Raw genomic sequence first — 12,729 nt, 5'->3', positions numbered from 1 at the left:
GCAGCTGATGCGTGTGAGTAGTAGGTGAGTGTGAAGGAGAACTGGTGGCATCTCTCAGACACCTGTGGAGACTTTTACTCTACATAGAGCAGTTTTTACCCCCATACTTCCAGTGCATGTTTGGTACTAGAAATTGACACAGATCCTACTTCCAGGATAACAAGGAAAAGATTCACCTCCGTGTCAAATGCTTTATCTTTCCTCTGGTCTTTGTTGCTTCTTGCCACAGACTTTCATTTGGATGATTCACTCAAGAGACTCGAGAAAGAAACTATCAGAAAGGGTGAATAAAGCACCAATGAGATTGTTAATACTTCAACTATAAGCCAGAAAAAGTGATTAGTTCCAATGATTAATTAAACGGTTTTGCCAGGCACAGTGATCAGTTTAAATATGTTTTGGTCATATTGGACCAGATTATGTTCTCTCAGTATTTAGTGTAGCATATGTACGAGTGTTGCAGTGGTTTACAGATGCTGTCAAAGATAAATGCAAAACACCCAAATAATTATCCTTCAGTCCAGTTTGATCTCCTCAATCAATGTTAAAGGTTTTGTACAAAACTCTCAAGATAGAGATAAACTGTGCCACTAAATAATGACTAAGATGTCCTTAGATGTGATATGTTCTCACTAAAACATCTTCATGCATCTTAAATCTTTCAGTTCATACAGTAAGCTCCTCCTGACACCAAAACAAAATCTCCTATTTGTTGTGATTTTCAACAGCATGTGAGTTCGATCTGACGTAACAAAATTAATACAACTGCGAAGTCCTCCTGCTTACAGAACAATAAGCAAGAAGTGCAACGTCAGAGACCGACTCCTGAAACGCCACAGGAGCCTCCAGCGATACGGCTTCGTGTCATAAAACAGTATGCGCCCAGATTGTTTTCCAATTCGTTCTCTTCATCATTGAGTAAGCAGTGGTATGCCAGTGTGGTGGAGTGATACTGGGTGTGATATGTGTGTGTGTGTGTGTGAGGTAATAAGTAGAGCCTGTAAGTAGAGTGTGGTGGGAGGAAAGGTGCTGGATGTTACTGGATGTGGAGTGGGAGGCAGGCTGGCAGAAGAAGGGCTCTCCTAGTTACTGTTGCTCTGTGGGTGGCTACCAGCATCCAGGCTCTCCTCTCTGCTCATGACTCTGTCGCTGGGCTGAGGGGGCGATGGACGGAACTTCCTCTCTGTCGCTCAGATCCACGCCCCCTTCCGGTGTCTCTCATCCCTCCCTTGTGCGTTTTTAAACGCTTTCCTGCTCGTACAATCTTTCTCAATCTTTTCTGCATTGATTCTTTGGCGATGTGGCCTTTCAGTTCAGTACAGTGTTTCTTCCCTTCCTTAGGTTGTTTCCCACTCTCTAGTTTTCAGATGATATTTAAAAACTTTACTCTGAGTGCCGGAAAAGCTCAGGGTCACACATCTCTTTCTGTTTAAAACTTCTGCTCATGAAAAGCTTTAAAAATCAGTCTGAAGAATCTCAATAATTTGAATTACTGGGAAGAACAGAGAAAGCCCTTTTAATTATAAGTGCCTGAGCTGGCATAATAGCTAAGTTATCAAGCCATTCTTAAGATATTAAGTGACAGTACAGTAGACATGTAAAGACCCTTATAATGAATTATCCTTTTATTTCTGTGATCTTCAAATCCTGATCTGGGAATTTCTGGAGGGAGTAAGCATGTTCTCTCTGTGAGTGCCTGGGTCCTCTCCAGGTACTGTGGCTTCCTCCCACAGCCCAAAAACATCACGGTTGTCTGGTCTCTACATTGCCCTCATGAACATGTGCTTGTGTTGTCGTAGGATGGACTGGCAACCTCTGTGTACCCCACCTTTCGTTCAGTGACCAATCACTATAAAAACTAGAAAAACAGTGTCGTCACATTATGTGTGTTTGTGTGTGAGAGAATAGCCACGCTACAGAGCTCTGCAGTTAAACAATATTATTTCATTATTTCAAAACAATGACATCATTACTAAAGTGATTATATGATTGCTGTGCAGTTAGCACAATTAGGGGTGCTCCAAAAGAATCAGTTAACATAAAAATCCCGATTTTCGATTTTCATTGGGACTGATTTAAAATATCCCAAAAACATTCAAATGCAACAAATTCGCTGTCTGTCGGCCTCCGTTTCGTAACTGTGCGGGGCGTTCTGACGTCACCACGCAGAAGCGAGGAGGATGTGAGTCAATGCTGCTACACACTCATGTCCAGCAGGTGGTAATATGCACCTTGAAGTTACTTGCGACCCGCAAATAATAGAGAAAAGGAGAAGAAAGAGTGAGAGATTCAACCAGGCCCGTTTTCGCTGATGGAAAACATTTGGACTACTTTTTTTTTTTTTTTTACCGAAGGTCCTGGAAAACCGAGCTTGAAATGAGCTTCACCATGTTCAAGGTTCGCAAACTGAAGATTGAGTAGCTACTTCAGGAGCACCGAATATGGATCATGGAGCCGAGCTGAGCTACAGCTGAGTCAAGGTACGCCATGCACACCCTCCTCCCCCCACAGCCGTGTTTAGTGTGATTGGTCATAAGTTTGTGGCCGCGTTTTATAAATACATATGCTCAGACACCAATGTTGATATTCCGCTTCAAACTAGTCCGCTTTCACCTGGTTTTTATATCTTGGTGAACGTTTTTCCAATGTAGTGAGGAGGTAGGTATTTTTTTTAAAGCTATTCTTCACTAAATAACTACAATGCCGTGAAATGGCTAAAAACTACGGGATGAAAATTGCTACGTTGTTGTCCACGGAAGGCTATTTCAAGAGTGGCGTGGCACTGTCTCTGTGACTTCCTAAAAACAACGAACAGAGGGAGTAACTCCATCTAAGCATGGATTCATATTTCAAATTTTAATATGTAACACTTCGTCTTCATTTGTCATTCTACCTTGCATAGCTGACGGGGTTAGGTCATGAGGATACTTTGCACACCATTAAAGATAAAAAAAAAAAATCATTATGAATACTTCATTTGACTCAGAGAAGAAGAAGAAAGAAGTAAAAACTCACGATTAGATCGTAGTTAAATCTAATCGTGAGGTAGTAACCAATTCATGCCCCTTCTGTATATTCCCTGTAGGGTATGCTGACTTTAAATGTAAGATTTCATAGTTCAGTATTTGCTTTGACAGACAGAAATTGACTCAAAAATGTGAAACACATTTTTCTGCAATACATTCAGTTTCCTGCTATTTGTTTAAGTTTTGCTTTTATGGCTTCATGTCTTTGTAGAAAATCACTGATGCAGTATAATAATATTGTTCCTCAGTGGGGAAATACTGACTTTGGGTCCCTTTCAGTTTTCCTTCCTCACTCACAACGTCTACACTAAAGATTGTAGTGTTTCTGCTATATTTTGCTGAATTCACTGATTGATAAAAAGATGGAATTTTAATTTCTGATCTTGTGCAGTCACCAGTTTCTCTGTCAATCATAATAAACATTGGCCAGTTCCAGTCATTAGTCAGTTTCTCTCTAAGTCTTCTCTCTGGCCAAGCCTCCAACATGCACTCAGATTTTGTAACAAGAAGGGGACAAATTGCCGATCTCAATCTCAAGATCATTGTCCTGCTCTCTTATCTCTCGCTCGAAAATTTTATAAACCTCTTGCGAAACGAGATATTTCTCTAGTTCTAAAAGACTCAGTTTTATGTGCTTTTTCCCTCCCCATCTCTTCCCGCTCCCCCTGATTTATCTTTCTATCTTTATTGCTGTGTCCGTGCGTGTGGTCAGCTGTTCTTGGCGCTACATCGCTGATGTCAGATTGGATAGTCTCAAAGCAATAAGGCTGTAATCTGTTAAAGGCCCAGAGGTTTCTAAGTGCACACACACTATCCTTGTCTCTCCTCGTTTCTCTTCCGTCTCCTCCCTCGTTCTACCTAAAAAAAGACCGATCATATTGCCTTCAAAAGGATCCTTTTCAAGTGGCAAAGCTCTCCTATGTCCTGCACACATCCCTGATCCATACGTGCATCTTCACCTCCACACGTGCCCGTGCACCACAGGATGTTACTCCACACCTCTTGTCTTTATGAAGCTGAGAATTATTCCACCATAGGTAATCATAACTTGCCATACCTGGGAGTCATACAAATACACTTTGTTCCCCTCTCACTAATAATGTGTATACAGTGATCTAATATAGAGGCTACATGGCAGGGCTTGATAGTCCTGAAACCGGAGGGAATATTCAGCGACCCAATGCTCTTTTTAATCTCCTGACTGGATCGCTTTCTTCTTTTTTTTTCTTTTTTCTTTTGTCGACGTGAGCAACACAGGACGCAACTGTAGTTTATTTCCCTCATCTTTTTGTGTGTTTGTGCTGAGGCTTCTCTTCAGAGAACAGAAGCATAAAAAAAAAATGTCTTCAAGGCAGAGCGTGCAGAAATAGAAGTGCATCATGTTGTTCAGGCTCCAGGTGAGTGTGAGGGGAGGACTGGCAGACAGACAGGAGAGCAAGCTGCCCCTAAGCTAATACTTATATAACAATATGTCTGGGTAGATAGCACACAAAGGATCCATACTACTGTTGGTCAACAGTAGAGTCATTTAAATCCAGGCCTGTAGGAGCTTGATGTGCTGATTTGCATATGCATCCCACAGTTTTTTGTTTTTTTTCCACTGCATCAAAAGTTTGGGGAAAAACTTTTGCTGATCGCAGTTCTCTGAAAGTTTCCAGTCAGAAGCTGCAGCGGCACGAACAGGCCTGCGTTGCTGTTTAGACTTTCTTTTGCTTTCTTCGAGCTGTCTCTATAGCAACTACTGTAGGCAGTTGCTGTGGTAATCAGTAGCTGTTCCTGCCCATGGCATCATTAAGTGTTTGAAGTTTTCCCAGAGGTGCTCGGCTGAAAGGGTTAAACTCCACATCTTCCCCCGATCGCGGTGTTCGGCGGTGTACATATTTGTCTCTTTGATGTTTCCCTCAGAAAGGGTTATCTGGCGTCTGGGTCCATCTGGAGGTGTTTGGGCTGAGCAAGCGAAGAGCTGCAGTCTGACATTGACGCTAAAGCCAAAGGAATAGGTCAATGTGTCTGCTGGTTTGTACGTGCGCCACACAAATGAGATGCCCAGTGCTCTGCGCAGCGTGGCGCCCGGGGTGCCGCAGTGTCGGGAGCCATTAGCCAAGCAGGAGCAACGTGCACTGACACCAGTCAGAATGGCAGATGTCCACACGAGTAGGCAGGGTGGCACATGGGGGCATGGGACGGGACGAGCCAGGGCTGGCTGTTGGAGACTGTCCCCTCTGGATATGGCAGGAAGCAGACAGAGGCGTTTCTATCATGGGCGGCAGGCTGCATCCATCCATCACCACTTTACATCTCATAAACTCGGATTCATATGAAAAGCTGGCAAATTTATTATGAGCTGATATTGGTGGTGGTCTGGTGAAGCTGTGTGCGTTTTCTTGCAGTTTATTTTAGCTGAGAACTTTTTGGTCTCCAGAAAAAGCTGCTGTCTAGCTAAGTCAAATCGTTCCTCATTCAAAATGAAGAGCCATTGGCTCTCTCTGAACTGTACGCTACACCACCAGGATGTTTAGAGAGACAGACATATTCTGTACCTTTTGTGAATGTTTCCTCAGATTTTCAAAGAAGGCATTAAAAAAACCCCATTGTGATCTTTGGAGTGGCCCACTGTGACATGTTGATTCTCTTTCTGTTCTGGAAACCTCAACAACAATGAAGACATATTTTGAGTTTTTCAGATTAGTTCTGAGGAAAAGGTAAACTCTGTGAAGGAAGACAAGAGCTACTATCATTTGGCCTGGAACTGCTTTAGCCATTCTCAGGACGTTCTTCCCACTTGCAACATTCCCAGCATTAAAGGTCGCTACTGTGGAGTTACTTTGTTTTCTGTTTTTGTTTCTTGTTTTAGAGATTTATTTATTAATTCTTAGCCCTTACACGAGTGTGATTGACAGTGCTAAGACCTTCATCAAGGCTCTGATTGGTTAAATGGTTAAACATTTCTGCAGAGAGCAACGGTAGCACAGAGAGGAGGTGGATGAGCTTAATTTATTTTTTCAGAATATCTCTCTCAAACTATACTGTCACAACATGGTGACAGTTTAACGAATATGTAAAAAGCATCTTTTTAAAAATAAAACTTGCATACTGTAGCTTTAATCACATGTGACTGAGTGAAGGTATGAACATAATGATCTTGGTGGGGTTACTAGGCTGTAAGTGAACAGTAAAATAAATGTCCTCATAGGAGTGGAAGCAGAAAAGTGAGAGAGGGAGTGAGTGACAGAATGTATAAAAGTGCATTTGTGCTCCTGTCAAGACTGACAGAAAAAAACAAATTGTCTTCACCAAATAAGTCGGGTAGTGTTGAACTTACTCAAAGTGTTACCATCAAGCCCAGCTGCAGATCAGAACCGTGACTAACTTCCAGAGACCTTTCAGGTTCAAAGAGTTTTTTCTGCAACGTTTTGGTGTCAGCCAGCACTTGCAATACTTTAATATATAATTTTCTTGAACTTGTTTTAAGTTTAAGGAAAGATGCATTACTGGAATTAAATGTGGTTTAATTGCAGGTTGGGGTTAGGGTTATGTTGGAGTAATCTGACTTTATGGGACACTAAAAAACCATGATGTAAATTACCAGATTAATTTTACACTGTGTTCACTATTACTTAGCCAAGTTATCTGTAGTTTCTTTGTCCGGTTGGATTTAAATCAATTTATTATAATTTTTGTGGCTACAAAATAGCATACCATGCAGCAAGACATCGATAGCAGTGCAAAAACTCATTCAATAGATTTCCACCAATCCTTTGCCTTCCGCTTATTCAACATCCAGTTGCTGGGGCAACAGGTTGAGGACTGAAAACCATAGATCTCAATAGAAACCGCTCATGAATAAAAACACAAAAGAGATCAAATATAATCTATGTGCAGAAATTTAAAGTGCCTAATGTTGGCAGCAGTTAAGAATTTTGTTGTAATTTGGTGGTACTGGTTTTGACGTTGCAGCACCGTCTGCTTCATTACAGCAGTTCAGAGAGTTTATGGAGAAACCGGACATTATTCAGATCCTAGTTCCTGGAACAGCTCTGAAATAGATCCTAGACAGAAGATCGGGACAATCTCAATGACATCTAAATGTGCTCTTGTTTGCCCCTGAAGTACTAAAAACTGAGATACAATAACATATCAGCTGCAACTCTGTAAAATATAACATTTGCTTTTAGTTTCCTCACAAATTGCAACCTCTGTTTGGCCCATATTTTCAGACTAATGTTATGGTATTCAAGTAGGTGATAAAATCTCCTGTATTGCTGGTGATGCTCTGGTTGTGAGCTCCAGAAGTTGGCTGTCATCTCGTTCATTTTATCCACATTGAGCAGCCAGGATGTTGTCTCCACACCAGGCCTCGTTCATTTGACCTCACCCCTGTTCATTGATTCATTGTTTCTATGAACGAGTCGATTTACTATAACTATCTGCAGTTTAAATCATCGGACTTTCTTCATTTTTAAGGGCACAGCAGTGTGTTAACCTTGTAAAAAGCAATGGACTGAGCACGCAAACTCTCTGCGCCAAGCATGATGGCATTATGGATGTTTCCCTCAGTGTAGAATGAGTATTTCTTCACAGTCAACACTTTGAGAATCCGTAGAAAAGTGGGACTGTTTAGACCAGGCTTGAGTATATGACTATCATGAATGAGAGTATTGATTAGATAATTAAATGAGATGATTTCCGGAAGTCTTGGGTTCATGGTTTGTTGGGTAAATTCACTTGGTTCTAAAAATGTAGATGTCCGTCATGCTTGAATAACCAATGAAGATGCACATTTTAGCTGCTCGCCTGCCCATAATACAATTAAATAAAATCTACAATGCTTTCCGACTGGAAGACGGCTTTGCATGCCACTTGAAACAAAAGCCAAAGCGCACCGACTGGAAGTCGTTGGCCGGACGTGTCCCAGGAGTTTGTGTGAGAGGTGAATTTAAGGAGTTTTAGGTGTCCTTATATAAGCTCTGATCTTACGCGCTGGCAGAATCTTCCTGTCTATTCTCCACGCTCCTCATCTCCTCTCTTTCCACCCTTCTCGTGCTAGAGATTACCTCGATTACTCTGGCAAGACATCAGAAGGAAAACGGGGACGAAGAAACCAAAGAATTACTGTTGCATGACTGAAAGTGTAGCTTTATCATAGCCACGGGGCGAGTGTTATTTTATAGAGTGGAAGATACTTTGGTTAAACAATGAAACATTGAATATTCTGCAAATTATTGTTTTTTTCTTCACAATGCTGGGAACTGGACTGGCAGCGATGATGAGTGCAAATGGCAGCTAAACTGTGCAGTTCATGAATAAAGTATCTATTTAAGATCAAGCATAATGCAAACTCAGCTGACAGTCTGTTCAGAAGATCAAGTCGAAGCAGATACATGGCTGTAAGGCTGCATCTCAACAGATGACAACATTTCCCGTTCCATATTGTTTTCCATCTTTAATTATGAATCCAAAAAGCGAAGCGCCCTCCTTTGTTGTTCCCGCTTTTACACACGCAGACACACCAACACATCATCCGAAGAGATTGGCTCGTGAAACACGTCTAATCTGCTAATACTGAATGAAGAAAGCCCATCATCTCGCCAAGTCTTAAGACGAGCCTTCCTCTCCTACCCCCACCTGCCCCCCCACTTTACTCGTCTGCCTTTGTTTTTATCCCTGATGGAAATAGCAACACATAGGCCACTGTGTTTGTCTTTAACATGCCACGCAGCTAATCCTGTGTGAAGCTGGAGGGATCTCTTCAGCTACTCTTGTCAGCGATGATTTGTCAACAGCAATCTTTTCATTTCCTCTGTAAGCTGACACCATCGCGTCGCCGCGATAATGTGATAGAGGCGAAGCTGGATTGAATCTGAGCCGGGCTGCCTGCTCTGCTTGCTGCACAAGTGGAGGCTTTGTCGCAGCTGTGGCTTTAAGAATAAAAAAGCTCAACAGTTTAACAAACAAGCCAGCCAACGGGGGGAAAATTGTTGACTTAAATGTGATGTTTTTGAAGATGCAGACAGAGAGGGGGTGCAAAAAAAAAAAAAAGAAGAAAAAAAACAACAAACCGCATTTAATCATGCAATTGTTTGAAATATGGGGGACAAGTAGCGAAGGTAATTAAAGATTCCAGCCATGGCTGCCTCGGCTGTGAGCGAAAGAAGCAAACAACAATTAAAAATCTTCAGTAGGGACGCCCGGCTTAAAGCGAGCAATCATGTCCGAGATGTTGGGCCTAAATGAGGATGTTGTTTTCTCTTTTCTCTTCTGTCAATCTGCTGCCGGGAAAGCGATTTCCTCCTGAAGAGCGGCGGCCGGGGCTAAAAGCGTGTTTTAATAAGCGCTCTGACACATCCATCTTTGTTTCTGAGAGATAAGTCACAAGCAAAGCATCCGGGGCTCGCTGGAAGAATGCCCACCGCTGCGTATCATTTGAATGTGCTTAGGCGCACAAAAAAAAAAAACAACAACATTCAAGCACACATGCATACATACAGAGGAGCTGTCACCCCAACTTAAATCCTATTTATCACCGAACCATTGGAGTTTTTTTTTTTTCCCCTCAGAGCCGAAGGTGGTTGGCATGTTCACTTTATGCATCCTCAGAGATTAGCGAATTCAACCTTGCTCTGTTCCCACTGTGTCTCCCTTTTAAGTCTTCTCTCTCATACTCCCCCTTGCTCCTCTTCTTCACATCACCACGCTGCATTAAATGTGTCTTTTTTTATTTGTTTATTTATTTATTTGTTGTTTTTCATCTAGGAGGGGAGGAATAAAAAAAAAAGAGAAAACAGAGAAGTCTCAGATACCTGGGACTTATAGCTGGCTGGGGTTTGGCAGCTGTGCGTGTGATTGAGGAGCGTGACAGAAATGTCCTCATTAGGTCTCCACAAATGCTGCTAGGAGGAGGGAGCTGAAGCACGAAGGGGGGAGGAGAGAAGAGGAGAGGAAAAGGAGAGAGGAGAGTAGAAGGGAGGAGAAGAAAGAAGAAGGGGGGGTAGGAGGCGAGGAGAAAGGAGAGAAAAGTTTGCGAGCTTTTGACACTTGGCGCCTTTTATCTGCATGGCGTCTCAGGGTTTAAAGTTATGTATGCTCTAAAAGATATGCATGCACAGGCGCGAGTTCACACTATTCCCTACTCTTTCTTTGCTCTCGCGCACACACAAGAAGTTGGAAAGTGCACTGGAGTAACTGTGTCATTATTATACACCATTAATTAAAGAAAAATAATAGAAGCCCGATGAACTTCTGTTCAGCCTAATTATCATGTCTTTGATACCAAATTGTGCGGAAAAGGAGTGCGAGTCAGAGCAACGTGGAGGATCAGACGGGGACGGAGTCTCTACTGCATCCCAATCTGTAACCTTTACCTTGAAGTCAACGCTCCAATTCTTCATTATGTAGTAAAATGAGGCACACTGAGACGGAATAAGAGATGGAGTCGGACTGCAGGGGTGGTAATGGGGATGTAGGTGCACGGCAGCAGCAGGGGGTGAAGGGGGTATAGAGAGAACTGTTGCTCAGGGGAGAAAAAAAAAAACTACTGAAACAACAAACAAACAACAATCGTCTGTTTTATCTCCCTGCCTTTTTCTTCCAGATCTCGTCCTCCGCTAGCGTCTAGTGATCTCTGAACTCCACGCCAACTCCCCTGCCGCCTTGTTTACACTCTGCCGCCACCGCCATGCGCTCGGCGCGTTGATCATTAACATCATTATGTGTCTGTGATGCGGCGTGCCGAGTCACAAATCAGCTTCCATCCATTTCTGCCAGTCTAATGATGAGGCTATGTTTGCAGCGTCTCCTTTCTGCTCCCGACGCCTCGACTCCCGTTGCTATTAGGAGCGCCGGCGGACGGCACACCTGTTGTCGACGCCGAGGCTGGGAATTCACAGGAGCATATACGCAACAGGGCCGTGGAGAGGCGTTCGGCAATCAATAAGATTTTGAATAAGTCAAACGGGAGGAGAGAGATGGAGATGTTCAGGAGGGAAAAGGAAGAGTCAAAGCGGTGGCGGAGAGGGAGAAATGGAAGAGGATAGGAGAAAGTGGTGGCACAGCTGAGGTTGACACTAATGAGGAGCCTTTGTGATGGGTCCTGACAGAGGAGAAGAAAGCAGAATCCCCCCGACACCGATGCGCCGCAACACTCCTCTGCTTAATTGGGAGAGCCAGAGCCCACAACGAGGGTGTCTGTGCGTCAAAGAGAGTGCGCGTATCTGTTTTAGGAGGGAATAAGTGAATGTAAGACAAAGTAGAATCATATATGCTCACTTAATTAGGCCTACACATCGTGTGTTGATGTATAAATGTAAGTAATTGAGCTCGTGTAGGTATTTTCAGTTCACTTCGTGTTCTCTCGGTAAGATCTTCACACGTTTTTTTGGTCCAGAATTTCACGCTTTTTAGCCGACGCTGGCACAGACGTGAATCTCGGAGCATTAAATGCACACTGATGGCTTTGAGGTTCACACGTCGGATATCTGCCGTCTTCTCACATTCTTTAAAAGTGTCAGGAAACCAGTGTTGTAAGCCCATCCTTTCGCCTCGCATTACCCACGAATGTGCTACACGCGTTACGGTGCTCACACATTGTCTCCGGCGGCAGCTTATGAGCACTGGGGGGGAGGGGGGAGCGCGCGGCGGCGGCGACACTCGTGCGCGTGCAATTCACTTCAAACGTGGACATGAGAGGGGACGCGCTCCCATTGCTGTTTCCATCTTTGACTCTGAATCAATCATTTTTAATTTATCAGAGGGGATTTGTGTCATGAAGGCTGATGCCAACTCCAATAAGAGGGAAAAAAACCCAACAACACAACAACAGTGGAGAAAAAGCCAGAGCAAATCCCTGCTCTGATGCGATTATACACACAACCAAATCAGAGCTGACTTGAATAGACACAGAACACAAAATCATATTAAGGGAATTTCGATGTGCGAGGCATTACATTGCTCTCAATCTCTGCTTTTTCCACTTGTTCTTCCCTCTTTGATTTTCTTACTCCGTTTCTTACTGACTTTTCAATGCTAGTGACCTGAAAAATCCCCTGCCAATGACTTTTACGCTGAGCTGATCTTCTGTTCTCTGCAACTAGCAATGGTGCTGCCTACATCCTACTGGGACAAACTCTCTTAGCTGTACAAAGCCTCACATAGGTGCTTTTACGCTGTGGCACTTGTTCCTGTTACGTCACGTTAAAATCGTAAATTTAGATTTCTTTTATTTGAATCCAGTCTGTAAGCCAAAACAAATTAGTGCATAGTTGTGGAAGGGAAGAAATTTTAGTTTCAGAAAGTGGCTGAATATGGATTTTGAACCAGGTCTTTTAGGCCTGTGTCTCTAAAAGTATTTCTCATCTACAGACTTTTTACTCTTCTTTGCAAATTGAAAGAGAGCAACTAACAATTTTCAAGTTTTCTTCTATTACTTTGAGTTCCTAGATATTATTTTATCTTGGGATCTGAGATGGCTTTCAGACATGGACTCTGTTTGGAAGAAGACCTAGCAGAGACTGTACTTCCTTTAGCAAGTCAAGAAGTACAACCTACCAAAGCACCGGCTGGTCATTTTCTACACCTTAATTATTAGGGCTGTAGTGATACAACAATCTCACGATACGATACACGATATTCTGCTCACGATATATGATATTGCGATATTCAGCAAACAATACAATTCAATACACTTTTGCGATTTTCTGAAAGATTT

At 42.8% G+C, this 12,729-nt stretch overlaps 1 long non-coding RNA gene across 2 annotated transcripts in view; it reads left to right on the top strand.

Annotated features, from left to right (window-relative positions):
* Positions 1-1,392: 1,392 nt before the first annotated feature.
* Positions 1,393-12,729, top strand: part of LOC103471236 (uncharacterized) — a 55,798-nt gene continuing 44,461 nt past the window's right edge. For both annotated transcript variants that reach the window (XR_534610.2, XR_014089239.1), the window contains exon 1: positions 1,393-2,480. This is a non-coding gene — a long non-coding RNA (uncharacterized LOC103471236). The remainder of the gene's footprint in view (positions 2,481-12,729) is intronic.

The sequence above is a fragment of the Poecilia reticulata genome, chromosome 10, assembly GCF_904066995.2.
Source record: "Poecilia reticulata chromosome 10, P_reticulata-male-v2, whole genome shotgun sequence".
In the NCBI taxonomy this organism is placed as follows: Eukaryota; Metazoa; Chordata; class Actinopteri; order Cyprinodontiformes; family Poeciliidae; genus Poecilia; species Poecilia reticulata.
This window is presented reverse-complemented; position numbering and strand designations above follow the sequence as displayed.